This window comes from Protopterus annectens, chromosome 2.part1, assembly GCF_019279795.1.
Source record: "Protopterus annectens isolate FY-2018-M chromosome 2.part1, PAN1.0, whole genome shotgun sequence".
NCBI lineage: Eukaryota > Metazoa > Chordata > Ceratodontiformes > Protopteridae > Protopterus > Protopterus annectens.
The window spans coordinates 18,234,812-18,251,729 of record NC_056729.1 but is presented as its reverse complement, the minus strand read 5'-3'; positions in this window follow the sequence as shown (position 1 = coordinate 18,251,729).

Here is a 16,918-nt window from a genome sequence, read left to right as displayed (position 1 = left end):
CATGAATGGGTGTACCTTCATTGAAGGTTGTGCGTCAGGGCTGGCAACTCGGCATGTAAAAATCCACTGCCAATCATTAGCAGACCGGAGTTCCGCTGTGGCAACCCCTAACCGGGAAAAGCCAAAAGACACAACAACAACCCAAAAATAAAATCTCAATAGCATATTCCAGGATAGACATATTTAAATGAATGGGTGTTACAAAACCTCCTTGATATTTTCCAGTTTTTGATTGTTAAAAAATCATTTGTGCCATAAATATTCAGAAGATCTAAGATTGATAAAAACATGGGCAATCCACCCATGAAACATTTCACTTCAGCAGCAGGTTCTAAGATATAACTGTTGGCCATCTTCATTGATAAAAAAATAAAAGGGCTGCTGTGCAATAACTCCCACATTATGAAGCATGGCTGGAGTTTTCTACAAAGTTTAAATTCTGTGAACTTTAATAAAGGATTGTGGTTTGTTACTATCAATGTTTTTAATTTGTTCACTTTAATACTTCATAGTATAGGCATTTGGTAGTTTATAGATTTATTACTTGAAGAAACAACAACGCCTAACTGTCAGATCAATTTAATATCAGGTCTGTTGAAAATTGTATTATATAAAAAATTATGTATTTTTTGCAAAGAACATTTTCAACAAGTTTTAGGAGTAGAAGTGGGGAAGCTTGTGCCCTGATATATGCAAAGATAATTTTATTTACATAGAAGAAGTTTATTTTTAACACAGGTTATTTCAAATATTTGCATGCATATTATCATATTTGGATGACATTTTTAATTTATGGAGAAGTGAAATAACTATATTTTATGAATGTGTGAGACTATCTGAATGCTACCATGTCTTTTTTTAAATTTACTTCCAAAGTTGATTTTGAATATATTAAAATTTTAGTTGTGGTTATTTCAAAGTTCAATGAAAAAAATAGGAATGCATCTACAATTTATCATAAATTTACATTCTTAAATTCATTGTTAAACTATTCCAGTTACCATGCCCCACATCAGAAGACAAATATCGTGAAGAGGCATATGATGCAACTATTGAGATTAATTAATGTTGGTAGTGTATTGCAGATTAACAACAGGGGATATCCTATGAGAATGCTACATCAGATTAAAGAAGAGATACTTTTACGTAGGAAAACTAAGTTTCAACCTTTCCTTATCAACAACAGTTCTATTTTTTCCAAATTTAGTAAGGGCCTCATGTGATACCAGAACTGACAGGGTACACTCCCTGGTCAATCTTTATTCAAAATAAGTTGGTAAGGTAAAATAAATAGTTAATACATCTTGGGATTTAATATTTACAAGTAAAATGAAAAAAAATTGTAACAGGCTTATTATGGCCTATAGTAAAAGAAAAAATATCCAACAGTTTTTCCAGAATAATGCGAAAAATAAAGTGGACATTATGAAATACATATCCAGATGTGGATATTGCCCATACGGTAGCTATATTTATGAAGATACTAACATGATAGTGGAAGGATATGAGAGATCTATTGATTGTCCGGGTATATTTAATTGTGAAACAAGGGGAGTTATTTGTTTAGCTTATGGTTTCTCCTGTGTGGCCTTCTTTGTTGTTACAACTGAGTGTCAGTTCAAAGATAGGATTTGCAAGCATTTCTGTGGCATTAGGAGATGTAAAAATAATAATGCCTTATATAAGCAATGAAAAAAACTGTAGTCATTTAAAAAGGTTTATATTTTTCATAACAGATAGAATTGGAGTTAGTGAAAGAGGCAGAGGGTGGAAATATTTCTGGAATGCAGAGAATTAATATGTCAAATATATCTGAATGCAATGGTAAGCCCTAGTTTAAATAACAGCATTTCATTAATGGGTGTATTAAAATGTAGACAGTTACATTATGATTTGGTTAATGTCTAAGGTAACAACATGTATTTTTATAGGTATTCATCTCCTTTGGTTTTATATTGCTTAAATATTACATATATTTGAACATGTTTTATTTTATGAATTCTTGTAACAAATACATTTTAAAATATTTTTCAACAATACTTAAATATACACCATATGACTAGAGTTATAGTATTAAATGTACTCATGATACTTATTTTTTTATTTGCTATTTTGTACCCACTGTCTTAAATCCTGTTGATGAAAAGGCATGTAATGGTTTTGAGGATACATTTTAATGTTTCTGTGAGATGTGTGTTATTTTTCTTTACTATTTGTTAACTACTTGTATGTATAATAACACTTTTAAGTGTGTTTTAACATGATGAAGTATCTGTTGAGAGATAAAAGTGGTTATTCTGTTTAAATTAAACAATTGGGAGTAGAATTGGCCATTTTGTGTCTAAAGGCTTATGTGACTTATCTTGGTTGCAATTTGTTTATATAGTTTAAGACATGCCAGAAAACAGCAAAAGAAGTAATCCAAAACAATGCTCATATCCTTCAGTGTGGAGTCTATCCACAGTGAGGCATGACAGCTTCTAGTAGAAAGAAACAGCTCCTTCTTCTTGAGGAATCCATTCTTGGGTCAAAAGAACTTGGCTACCTGTCTAATATCATGGGACACACAGGGAATGAATCCTCAGGGATGTGGTATGAGACAGGAAGATGGTAGCCTTTTATTCACAGAAGGGCAAATGATCTGGCTTCAAAAAGAATGAGAGTATTACAGGCAGAGCCAGAGGAACTGGAGAGGAGCTGGGGTGAAAAGCAAACATGGGTAGAGGACCTGCTTATCCAAGGCATCATTGTGGGTAGGATGCTTTAAAGATTCATATTATGTGAGCATCTGAAGAACTGGTACTGATATGAATCCATTGTTGAAAGAGGATCTACTTGTAGGAACAGAAATCTCTAATGAATTGATGATCAAAGGAAACTAGAGTCTTGAGCAATATGTTAAAGGGTTTTACTAGCATGTATTTGAAATAAAGTGTAAAACTAAGGGTGGCCATTAGGTATTCTATTGTGTATATTTGGAAGAATAACTGTTTATGTAGGCTGAACAAACTATAAAGTAAATACAACATATGAAGTAAACAAAAATCATGATGAGTGAAAAGAAGGTGCCAAAATACAAGAATATCCACATGCTTCAAAAGCACAGTTTACTTACACCAAATAGGTTTTCTCCTTGACATGCTGTAATCCTGATATAAACTATTATTTCATTGTGCATTACTAAAAATTTGTTTAGCTGTCAGATACATTATTATATATTCATTTTCAAATATGTGTTTATTTCATTAGTTAAGGCAAATTTTCATTTTCAGTAAGTTTTACTAAATAATCTCCTTAGCTGACATATCTTCAGTGCAGAAACATTAAATCACTTTGGTAATATGTGACATAAAAACAGTAGTGATACACTTTCCATTGTTAAAGCTCTGTAAATTTTACCAAGGAATAGCATTTTTTTCTGTATTCGGGTTTACTTTAGTAGTTAATGAATAGTTTAAGAAACAATCAAGAAAACTACAGTACTGATGACTACAGACTCATGAAATAAAATCAGTGAATTATATTAGATTTATTCTAAGACCCTTTGAATACTTTAATGTACAGAACAAACTGCTCTGATATAATTACATGTTAGTTATGCTAATGCACATTTGGCTAACTTAATACATTTGATCTTGCAATATACTATTATATTGAAGCAATTATCTGAAGCAAGACATGTAAAATTTATGTCTCAATCCCACAGATAAAATGAATTTTTGTTTCTGCTCCTTAAAGTACTGTAACTACAAAATTAAAGGAAACATAAACAGGATTCAGACAAAGTTCCATAAAAAAACAGATCTCTAGGCTGATGGCTTACCTAGAGAGTAGTGGAAGCTGTGGGGTATATTTTTAATTATAAGTCTAAGAAATTATAAACAAATCCTTACAGTCTAACAAACTAATAAAAGGGTTGCTATGGAAGCTATGTAATAACATAAGGAAAGTGATACTGCCGTCAGCTTCTACTACGATATGCATGCATATCACATTAATTCCAGTTTTAAAAAACACTAAAAATGTCACCATTTTCTTTTCCATTCTTGCATATTTTTTCTATATTCCTTCTGCCTTCATGCCTACCTCCCATTAAACCTCCAGCAATGTGTCTTGTGTCTATCTGTGCCTCACTATAAAGCAAGAACCTAATGATGGAGATGCCATTCTAGCAGACATAGAAGTGGTGATACCCTCACTGGCATCAAGACAATGAGAGTGTTTTTGTTAGCATCCTAACACTGTCACCGATGGCTAACATGAGTATCTGTGTTACTATTAGGTATCCTACACCCTCTGCTTGCTTGTGCACATTTCCAACTGCAAGCTACAAGGACCATCTTCACCAGATTGGAGATCACCAAGATCATGGCTCCAGTCCTGGCCAGATTGGTGCAATGCAAGCCTCCATTTTTATGATGGTGATCTGATGACCAAAACCATAAGCTCTATAGGATGGACACATCAATATCAACTTCTCAATCCTATCCACTTCTACCTTGGTCTTCTAGAGGGCCATTAGAGCTTTATTCCTCTTCACTACACAGCTTATTTTAGTGAAATTTAATTAAATATTTTTAGTTTTACTATACACTCAGTTTTAAGGGTAAGTGAAATTCTTTACTTTGATTACCTCCTGTGCATTGCAAGTGACTGAGACACAGGTAAAAAAAAATACTTAATGACTTCTCCAGGCAGTATCATTCCATTCACAGAGCTTATTGTCCATTACAAACATAGCTGTTACTCTTACAGAGTATTCAAAACCTTAAGAAAGACCCTTAAACAAAATTACTTTAAAAAGAAGCAAAACAATGACATCTGTATGTTTCTCTGATAAACATTTTTCTCTTTGTACAAAAATAAAATTAAAGACTTTAAGTGTCATTTCCAAATATTATCACAACTGTTTTTGACTGCTGTCTCAGAATCTTCCCTTCAGTATTGCCCACTAAATCAGGAAATTTGATTCAGACTGCCAGTCTGTCAAGTAACTGAGTCCCTGTGATAGACAATGTCTTATTTTTCTTCTTGAAGAGCATTTTACCAGTGTAAAAGAATGAAGTGCTGACTTCAAGCATTTATCATCCTGCAATTCAAAGCAACATTTCAAGCCTTTTAAATGAAGTGAATGCACAGAATAATTCCAAAAGACAGAGAAAACAGTTGCAAAATACTTAGTCTGTTTATGTTTTAAAGCCTACTCTTAGAGAGCTGAATGTCTGAAGTATGTAAGCTGAATGTCTGAGGTATGTAAGCAATGCACATTTGAATCTCATATGTGGACATTTTGTTTTCTCAATTTTTTTTATTTTTCAAATACATTTGAACAAATTCCATAGTATTTATGCATAACATCTTAAATAACTATGTACACTATTTACATTAGCCTGACACTATAACAGATCTTAATGTATAAAGTTACTTTATAAGTATGTCCAATCCATTATCAGAGTGTCTGATTAATTATTGTATAGTGTCAATCAATGATAAGACTTTTCCTCAAAGGTTGTTGATAAATGGCTTTTGATAAATTCTTAGTTCTTTAATTTTAATTTCCAATAATGCTGTGGTCCTCAGTAGGCTGCTGAAGTCTTCCAAAGTTGCTATTGTGTTTGTATTCCATCTTCTTTTTATACACTTCCTTGAAATTGCAAGTATAGTCCATACTAGATACATGTTTGACCTAATCAAATGAGGACCTTCATTCACATTTAATAATACAAGAGCTTCAGTTAAATAAATGATTCATTAAATAAAGCTTGTAGAAAGTTATTAATACAATTCCAAAATGGATAAATTTTAACACAATCAAAGAAAATGTGGTTCCAATCTGCATTGTGTACTTTGTCACATCTCCAATATATTCCTTTTATGGAAGAACTAATTTTACTGATTCTATCCAGGGTTAAGAATGCTCTGTGCAAGCATTTCCAATTAAAAACTTTCCAGTATTGTGTAAAGGATGTATATTTTATTGATAATAAGATATTTGTTTTAATATCGAGTGTCGAGTATCGAGTGTCCTTTTGTTATATATTTCCAATATGAGGTTTTGGGTGTTAATTTATAGTTTATCAATATTTTGTAAAATTTTGAAATACTGTTTTCCATGTCAAAGTCATTAGATATGACTTCATATATGTATTTAATAAATGTAGGTATTTCTTTAAATGAAGAATTGTTAATTATCCTACTTAAATCTTGCAAATATGACAGAATACTCTGTAAAGTTAGCCAGTCCTGTTGTGGAATTTTGTATGTGGTTTTTATTACTTGCATATCTAATACTTTTAGTTCTTTGATACATTGAAGCCAACAAACAAATCCTTTCTGTTCCCAGAAATTAATAATTTCTCTATATATTTTATGTGGAAAGTTCTTTCTGACTATAAAAGGTGTTAAAAGATCAAACCAGATTTTTAAATCTCTATTTGCATTAATAATTTTCATAAATGAATCAATGTAATAATTAATCATACAAGTTTTAGTGGGTTTAGTTATGTTACATTGCATACTAATATATATGTGCCATGGCAAATTGTTTTTATCTATTATTTAAAATTTTTTTTGTAAATCAAATTCATTTATTGATATTACAGTTAGTCATTCCTTCCAATTTTCAGAGTAATTTGGACTTGTCCAATCTGAGATTGTTTTAGATATTGATGCTTTTATATATGTTTCTATATTATTTATTTTTATTTTACATTTGTTAACCGGGAAAGTCTGACTGGATACATATCCATTTTCAGTGGAGGCCCGGGGAGAAAAGCTCCACATTAAAAATTAGTAACACTTAAAGTTGAGGTTACAGCAAAATCTAAGAACATTTAGCAAAATCAGTAACAAAATTCAAATCAAGGTTACATTTAGATAAGAAATAAAAACATTGGTAATGGAATAAATATACAGAGAAAACAATCACATAAGAGAAGTGTGTCTAAAAGAAAAAATGATTTTCAGTTAGAAAGTAAGGATGATAGTTAAGAGAAAGGTGATTAGGTAAGAAGGAGTTTATTTAGTATGGGCAGAATAATAAGTTATCTTCCTGATAATGAAATTAGAGGAATATAATGGAGCAGAGAAATGTATAATATGAGGGTGTGGGAAGAAAAATAAAAAGTGTAATCACCTCTGTGAGCTTAGTTGATCTGGCTATTGAAATATTGGCAGATTCAATGCATAACAATATAAAAATCCTGAAAATATATCCGAAACGTTTAATCCTCCCTGTTTTCATGGTCTGATATGATGTATTAAAGCTACTCTGTTTCTTTTGGGAACCATAAAAATTTTATTAGGCATGAATTTATTTCTTTAAGTATATTCCTTTCTGGTAACAGTTGCATTGCCAAGGCTATATATATAGGATCTTGGGCAGTAATACCATTTTATTAAGTGCAGTCTTTCTTCAAATGTTAATATTATTTTGTTCCATTTTTCCACACAGATTTTAATTGTATTGATTATATAATTGTAGTTTTTTGAGACTAATTCATTATTATCCTTGCATAACTGAATTCCTAGAAATTTTAAGGTAGATTCTTGTTTCCCTATTATGTGATCCACCTTAGTCTGGAGTTCGAGTCTTTTTTTTTTTTTTTTTTTTTTTTTAATAAAAAAAAATTGATTTTGATTTATTAAAATGGAGTCCTGAAGTCATGTGAAATTTGTCAATTAATATATCTAATTCTTCTAATGTCTCTTTTGTATTAGATAACGTTAGCAATATTTCATCAGCAAACAGCATTACTTTAGAATTGTATTGTTCATAAACATCTATTCGTTTGATTTTTATATTGTTATGATTTGAATCTGCCAATATTTCAATAGCCAAACCAAATAGAATCAGTGACATGTGACATCCTTGATTAGTGCCTTTTGTTATATGTATAGATTCAGGGGTAAAAGGACCTAACTTGACATATGCTAAATTATGTGTGTGTGTGTGTGTGTGTGTGTGTGTGTGTGTGTGTGTGTGTGCATATATATATATATATATATATATATATATATATATATATATATATATATATATATATAGTTTAGGAGATGAACAAAAGGATGCAGGAAATTCAAATAGCATTAAGATTTTGAATAAATAGTCCCAGTTTAGGGAATCAAAGGCTTTTTCTATAGCTAAGCCAATTATGAGTGTTTCTTTATTTTCTTTATTAACATAAGCTATAAGATAAATTATCCTTTTAATATTGTCATGTGTGTGTCTATGATATATAAATCCAGTTTGATCATTATTTATTGTTTTGGATAGTGGTATTTTTATTCTGATAGTTAATACTGTCATAAATATCTTATAGTCATTATCTAATAGTGATATAGGTCTTTATGAGGTACAGAGGTTTGGGGATTTTTTTTTCCTTTAGGATTGGTGTGATTAAGGAATATCTTCAAGAGGGTGGTATTAAAGCTTGTGAGTGAATTTCTAATAGAGTTTTATAGAAGAGGGATAGTATCTTTAAGAAAAAAGTTTATATATGTCCATAATTATGCCAATCTATACTTGGAGCTTTATTATTTTTACCCTCATTCATTGTATCTGTAATTTCTTTGTAGGATATGGGAGCTTGCAGATCTAGATTTAATTTTTCTGGTATTTTTTTTATATTAGAACATTTTTATCTAGATTTAATAGATCGATATGTATATTTTCTTTTTGGAAATGTTCCATATAGTGATTTCTATAGGCATCAAGAATGTCACCTATCCGAGACATTTTTCCCTTTCTTTTCATAGAAGATACTTTTAATTTTATTAGTTTTTGATTGTATTCTGATTCTTGTGGATAAATTATGTAGATATTTGGGAGATGTGGCCAATGTATTAATTTTTAGTTTTTCTAAAGCTAAACTAGTTTTATGTGTTAGAATTTTGTTGTATTTATTGTTTAATACTTCTACTTTCTTTTTCATCTCAAAATTATTTTCTTTTTTTCAGCTTTTACTGACAAAAGTTTGGATTGTAGAAAATTCTATTTTGCATAATTAGCAAAGGTTAAACTGAGTGATTATTGTCAATTTAATACTATTTGTTCAGAATGTGATTGCTACATTCAGTGACATTCCTAGTTCAGGCTTCTATTGTTTTCCTTGAACAACTTTGTCAGTCTGATGTCATGTATAAAACATTAGTTGCCTGGGTAACTGCTTATGTATTATGTATGGTCAAGATGGGTTACAAAACCACAATTCAAGTTAAAGCAATTATATAACTTGTTATGCACATTTACTTATATGATAAAATCATCATGCTTCCCATTGATGTTTAATATAGTGTATGTCATTTATGACAAGTTAAAACAGTAGTGTTATTATACACAATTCCATGTTATTAAACTAAGTGCCTATTGCCAATTTAATACTATTTGTTCAGAATATGATTGTTACATTCTGTGACATTTCAAGTTCAGGCTTCTGTTGTTTCTCTTAAACAACTTTGTCAGTTTGATGTCATGTATAAACAGTTAGCTTGGTAACCGCTGAAGTATTATATATGGTCAAGATGGGTTACAAAAACTACAATTCAAGTTAAAGGAATTGCATGACTTGTTATGCATATTTACTTATACAAGAAAATCATCATGCTTCCCCTTGATGTTCAATGTAAGTATGTCATTTATGACAAGTTAAGACAGTAGTGTTATTATACACAAGCCCCTGTTATTAAATCCTGTCTTTAATCTGAATTCAGCAGACTGCTTCATTTTATATGACAATTAGATATTTTATGTCTAGATTTACTAAAATCATACATTACATAACTATTGTGTGTGTTTTTTTTTTTTTTTTTTTGGCTGATGTTTAGTTATTTGAGAGACCACAAGCTGTAATGCTTATTTTTATTATTAGCTCCTTCCAAGCATGTTTATACAATTCATAGACTTTAACTTATGAGACCCTTCTAATTTCTTATTTGTTATAAGTATATTTCTATCCTTACATACACACATAGTACTTAAAGCACAAGCAACAATACCCATACAGTTTTGCCAGAATACAATTCACTAGTTCATGTGGTGTGCTTCCTGGCTGTTCTTAAAAAATCCAAACCAATATTTGTCCTGTTCCATTTTACCAGCCTGTTCAATGCAGTAGCCACTCTACCAGTTAACCACTCAATACACCTTCCATTCTCACAGATATTTCCAGGAAGGCAATCTGATGACTCTCTAGCACTTTCTGGCAACCCCAAACACCCCTAGAATCAGCTATCCACATATGCCCAACACGTCCGAACAAGCTCACCTCCCAGACCCCTGCAAAGGGGTCTGTACGAAACCAAGTGCTCTTAGTCTTTCACAATAACTCAGACTTCCACTCTTATGTAAGTCCTTAATGTGTTTGGACCAAAATACATTTTAAATATAAAATTGCTCTTATTATTTATTTATTTTTTTTTTTTTAACAAGAATCAACAATGAGCTAAACGAAGTGTTGGGAGACCATCAATATGTGTACATGTGGTTTAAAACAGCCCTTTTATTTTATAAAAAAACATTGCCCAGAATCATCTTGGAGGCTCCTCAGAGCCATTAAGCATTATTGTCAATCTGTCTCTGTTACTATAGCAACCTGAGAGGGTCTGTTTCTGTTAGTGTGTCTGTGTACTGCATACCAGAGGCTTGTGATGCACCTGAAGCAAAGCTTCACTTTACTGCAACTTCAAGCCTAAATTCCCTCCCTTTCAGTGAGGCAGCAGCCAGGAAAAGAATGGAGTGCAAACAGATAAAAAAAAAAAATTTCAACAAGCCACCACAGCAAGAGATAACACATTCTTCAAGCCTCCCACCTCTCACTCAGCAGATGCATAAATAAACTATTCTCTGCCAAAATATCTCAAATCACTTTTATCTACCCCCTTCCCCTGGATCCAGGCTAAAACACCACATTTCTCTTCCTAATACACAAGCATCAGTAAACCTTGATCACTAGCCACAACCCGCAGCTTCCCGGAAATGAAAACGGCAACATACAACAGCTGCCAGACACAGCTGCATCCACACACACCATGTCAGGCTTAATCAAACAGCACTCAAAGCTATGATAGCTGCCATAATTGATATTAACTATGCTCAGACAGAATAATAATGACATTTGTACTAGCTGCCAGACATGGCTGCCTCCACACACACCATATCAGGATTGAACAAACAACACTCGAAGCTATGATACCTGCCATAATTGATATTTACTATTTTAAACAGAATAATAATGACATTTGTACTAACTGCCAGACATAGCTGCATCCACGCACACCAGTTGATAAAACAGCACTCCTAGTTGTAATACCTGCCATAATTGATATTAACTATATTTAGACAGAATAATGATGACATTTGTATTAAGAGTTGCTACTATTATTTAACCAGGATATACATGACATTTCTAAATCATACTTTAACTGAAGAAGGCATTAGTCTCCATGACAGCATTTTCTTAAAACATTCCACTGTTACTATATATGATGTTAATTTGTTACATTTGAGTCTGAACTCTGATGAATGGTACCTTGTTGAATTAGTTAATTAATTACTTAAATTATTATAAGTAAAACCAATGAAAAATGAACAAGATAAGTATTCGTGGAGTTCAAGTAGGGGAATAGAAACTTCTATGTTTGTATTATGTGTTGCTTTGTTTGACTTATATATAATGTAAATAGTAACCCATCTTGACCTACCTTTGTCTGTGACGAATTATTGGATTCTTTGAATATTCTGAATAAATCATTACTGTTTCTCAGTTGTTTAAGAAACCCTCCTTTTTTAAATAAAAACAGATGACAAGTGATGTGCCATATCAGCTAATACTTTGAGAGATGTAGTTGTAAGAATTATTTTTCTGGGACAGCTATCTTGGAATCAGTTTTTTTGTTTCTTCTTTCTAGCATCAGTCCAAGGATTTGTTTCTTTTATTCTTTTAAGAATAGGGGCCACCCATTCAATTTCTTCTGGGACAGACACTATGTTGTTGTTTTTGATGAATATAGTAGCTTCTTCTAAATCATTAAAGGTCCTCATCTCATTGGCAAAAAGTATTTTTATCTTGGCTGGAAAGGCCAGCTGTGCTTTAATGTTGTTTTGTTTCAACAGTTTAATTATTGGCCAGACTTTTTTTTCCTTTGTTCTAGTATTCTGGAAGAATAATCATTGTTAAACCTTATCAGGCTTTGATTGTATTTTAAGGATGATTTTCTCCAAGCAGATTTTAATATTAGTTCCTTGTTCAGAAATGAAAGAAATGTTCTAACTATGGATCTAGGTGGAGTATTTGTTGAGTTAGAAGTAGGTTTCCTCAGTGCTCTATTTGCCCTTTCAATTCCAAATAAAAGTCCCTCTTTCAAGTCTAAAAATTCAGGAATCCAGGTTATTAAGAATTAAATAATGTCTCCACCTTCAATGTTTTCAGGCAGACCAAAAATCCTTATGTTGTTTCTCCTTTCCCTGTTTTCTAAGTCATATATTTTATTAAGCAGCCATGTATTCTGTTTAAGCAGAAATTCTTTTTTGGAATTCTTCCTCTTTGAGTTTCCCTTCAATGTCATTTAGAGAAGTGTCTATATTTGTTATTTTTGTATGGTGCTGCTGTAATAGATCCTTAAGAGTATCAGTCTGTTTTTGAGAATTTAATTTGAAGTTTTCTAAGTCATTTTTAAAGCCATCCATCTTCAAACATAGTTCCTGTAAGGTAGATGTCATCAATTGCACTTATTTTTTCGAAGCAGCATCTGGATGAGACCTTCTTGAGTTGTTCATATTCAGTGACTCAGTATATCTCCAAGTTACTTCACAGGAAAATTTTTGTATATCTCCACCAAAATTGATATTTATGTAGTTTAGTAGTTTATAGATTTCTGACATTTTAAACTCGAAAATAATAAAAGTTTCCTATATTATTATACTAGTTTATGGAGCTCTCAAAATTCACTGCTCTCAGTTGGTCATCTAGGCTCCACCCCATGGACATTTCTAAGATGCACTCTGCCACCTCCCTACTGCCCCTCCCCCTTTCTCACACAGACATCCTTCCTGTATTCTGTACTAGGCTATCAATCTTGTTAGTACAATACCATCTGCAATCAGGTAGAAAGACTGTTTTACCATAGTGGATCACAAAATTATTTGTGCATAACTTTTTTAACATTGTAATGTGAGCAAATGTTAATTTATTTTTTAAATGGTGCTAATGCATGAAGGGTAGTACATTGTGCAGATGTTACCACACATCAAAGAACTTATGTATGTACCTTTTAGTACAGAGCACAAACAAGAAAAAAGGAGGACTAAACAGTCCATTCTGTTTCATAAATGCAGATGAAAGCTGTTGAACAGCTATTTAAGCAAAGACACACCTCTGATACTGAAATACATGCTTGAAGTATTTAAACACAGGTATATTTCAATCTTATATCAACAGATTTATGTGGAATTTGCTCCCACTCCCCCGCCCATACCTCTCAACCTCTTAGTACAAGAAATCTGGACAAAGTATATCAAAATATGGGGGCAAGGGACCAAAAATAGGGACAGATTTTAAATATTGCTCTTATGAACTTAGAAAGTTGCTAAAGTAACAGAGCTTACATTTTCAGAAGGATATAAAGTCTGAAACTCCAAATGTATGTCATTATTTAGTGACTTCAAGTCCTCAGATCATCCTAGCAATTTGCCAGAAAACCACAACTTTTATGAAGAATACACCAGAAATATGAGGCAAAAATCTGGACAGCCTCAGAAAATCCATACAGTTGAGATGTATGCACAGAAACATATATTTGCACTCAGTTTCAGCTGTGACAGATTAAGACACCATCACTCTCACAAACACTCATTGTGAATTGAATCACCTACAGCCTCCCCACAAAAATCAAAAAGGAAAAAGCCCACATATATCCCTTTGGAAGGGCAAGCCCACTGCACTCTCCAAACTTATATAATCAACCTCCATGGTTGCACAACAGTGTCAAAGGGAGAAATTGCCCAAAAACAGTACAAAGCTGTCTTGTGCAAACAGTGATCCCACTGTCTCTTAGAAGCTTAACTATGCAAAGAAGGAAAACTTGACCAGTCATGTCTGGTAAGTAAGCACCAATATGACTAGTCATTAAGCGTGCACAGGAATACCACATTGATGCACTAGTCTCTCACTTTCTCATTTTGAACTTCAAAAAAGCTAGTAAGTAGAACCAGATGGCTTCTTTAAATATAGTGCTGTCTTTGTAAATGAATAATGCAACATATACTGCTCCATTGTGCTGCTTCTTGTCTTATATGTACTTTCACTTTCATTCCCTTTGTCTGGTACAGTGAGGTCACCCGCAGGTAGGTAGTAGGACTGTTTCAGCATATATTAGTGAAAGAAAATTACTGCTAAACATGTAGTATATAGAATATTTTGACTTTTTCAAAGCCAAATGTAATCTATTTTATAAGTGCAATATGCTAGGGAGTGCCAATTGGGCATATCTGATACATAAGGTTTACTATCACATTGCTCAACACTGCATATGAGCGACACCAATCAGTAAATCCTGTAAAGCCGAACGGTCAAAATGTCACATAAACACCAAAATCGACATTTCAGAACACTCTACACCCAAAAACAAGTGTTAACATGGGTCAAAAAGGGGGCGGGATTTTGCGATTCACAATATTTGCATTCGGCATTTTCAGCAGTTGCAGATCGGTGTTCTTATTTGCAGTGTTGAGCAATGTGCACTTAACATGATGATAGTAAACCGATACATGGCCATTAGCCCTTACCATGTCACAAATGTGTCTGACGTACACGCACGCGCACACACACACACACACACACACACACACACACACACACACACACACACACACACACTAACTCACATTATATTGCTTATATAGCTTACTCAAAAGACATATTAGAGATGGTATAGGTCAAAAAGCATATTCACCCTTCCATCCTTCCATCCATCCATCTGTCCATCCATCCAAGCAAACATTTTCTAAACCACCTTTCATTATGGGCCATAACACTTTTAATTCATAACTATTTTTATTTAAGTAGAACTTCATAAGCTACAACAGTCACCAGACTGTAAGCAAGGTACAACTTACTTCTCTGTGTTCTTTTCTTTTCTTTTAGACTGTTTTTAATCTTGCTAATTGATTACTGTGCTTTGCATTACAGTCCTCAAATTAGATTTTTTAATGTAATGTTTGCAAATTATGAAAATATTATTGTTGTTAAAATGTTGATGGATTCATTGGATGATGCTGATGTTATATTTACAATGATATTACTTTCTCAGTATGTTACTACAATCAATAGTACAAGGGAAGGACTGCCCTAATGAATGAGTGTGCCACTCCTCTTTCTTGCTATACTTAGAGGTTGACTGGTAGAAATGTTTTGATTCCTTTTTGTGGTTTGTCATTGGGGCAAGTTGATATATTTTGAGTTTTCATTTTACATCTACACTTTACCCTATGTTTGCTACTATTTTTGTACTGAACAGAAAGTCTTTTTTTTTCAGAACTGACATGTATATAAAATGCAAAATAAGTTGTGCTCGCAGTGTTGAAGCTGTGCCAAACACCTTTTTGTACTTGCACAGATCTCTGAAACTGGGTAAACTGGAAATGTATTTACTTTGTAAAATCTATTATGCAATGGAAAACTGTTTGAGCATTTGTAGGTTAATCTTTTTACTGCCTTTTGTGATGTTGTTGAATATCAGAGACATTGGTTAGCTTCCTTCTGTGTCTTTTTTCTCTCTTCAAGTAGCCAGATTGCATCAGTCTGGAACTGCATTGTTTAATTTTTTTCAAAATGCAGATAGGTTGTGTAGTCTAATGTACTTAATCATCGTAATCCATACATTTGCAAAATGGGAATCACGTTTTCAGTATAATAACAACTGGGACCAATGCAAGTCAGGGCCATGATAGGAACATAGGAATACCAATAACAATTTATGTTATCTCAATTTCACTCTGGGATTAATTTTTTATTGGTTTAAGATAGTACCCTGTGTGATATAGTTTAGACTTAGTCCACAAGTCCACTTGTTTGACTTGCTGATGCATGAGGTCATCTAATTTAATGACCCTGCCTGGCAATCTCTGGACACCAGTATTTCCTCTTTTCTACATTAAGAATATAATGGTACTTGCTCCCCTAAACTATGTTCATGTCTCTCCCCCATATTTGCCAGTAAATGATCTCTAAATTTCCTGCTTTAGTCATTTTGTTGCAAAAATGTAGTCAGTATGAATACAAAAATCATTTGTCATCTCACAGGTGCAGGTAAAGGATGAACTATGTTCCACAAATGGTTTGCTAGAATCCTGGAAAGCTGAAGAGTTGGCTTTGGGAAGAGGCATGAGCCAGCATAGGCCAGCTCACCTATCTGAGGTAGGAAATATGGGAATCACGGTATTCTTATAAAACTTCCTGGTAGAGCCAAATGAGCTATTTGGAAGAGCATTGATCAAGCACAAAAATGTGCAGACACCTTCATTTGCATGCACAGAAATAAAAATGTATGTGCTCCATTGTCACTACATGTTACGCCTCAGGGAAATTATCCTTCCACAAAGAGGAACAACTAATGCCAGGAAATCTCGGAATGGCTTTTTTCCAGGAAATGAATACCCTCATCCACTATGCTCCCAATCAAAGAAGACATGGGAGCTGCAGGATAGCAGGAGTAAAACAAAAAGAGCAGGTTAAGGCCCAGAGGCTGGTGGCATTTGATAGGAAAAGAAGAGAATCAAGTAGCAGGTTACCTTACACTCCGTTGCCCCGCGGTCTTATTATGCTGTTATCCGAGAGCAGCACAATACCCTACAGGTCTGTCTGATATGAATACCCTACAGGTCTGTCTGATATGAATACCCTACAGGTCTGTCTGATATGAA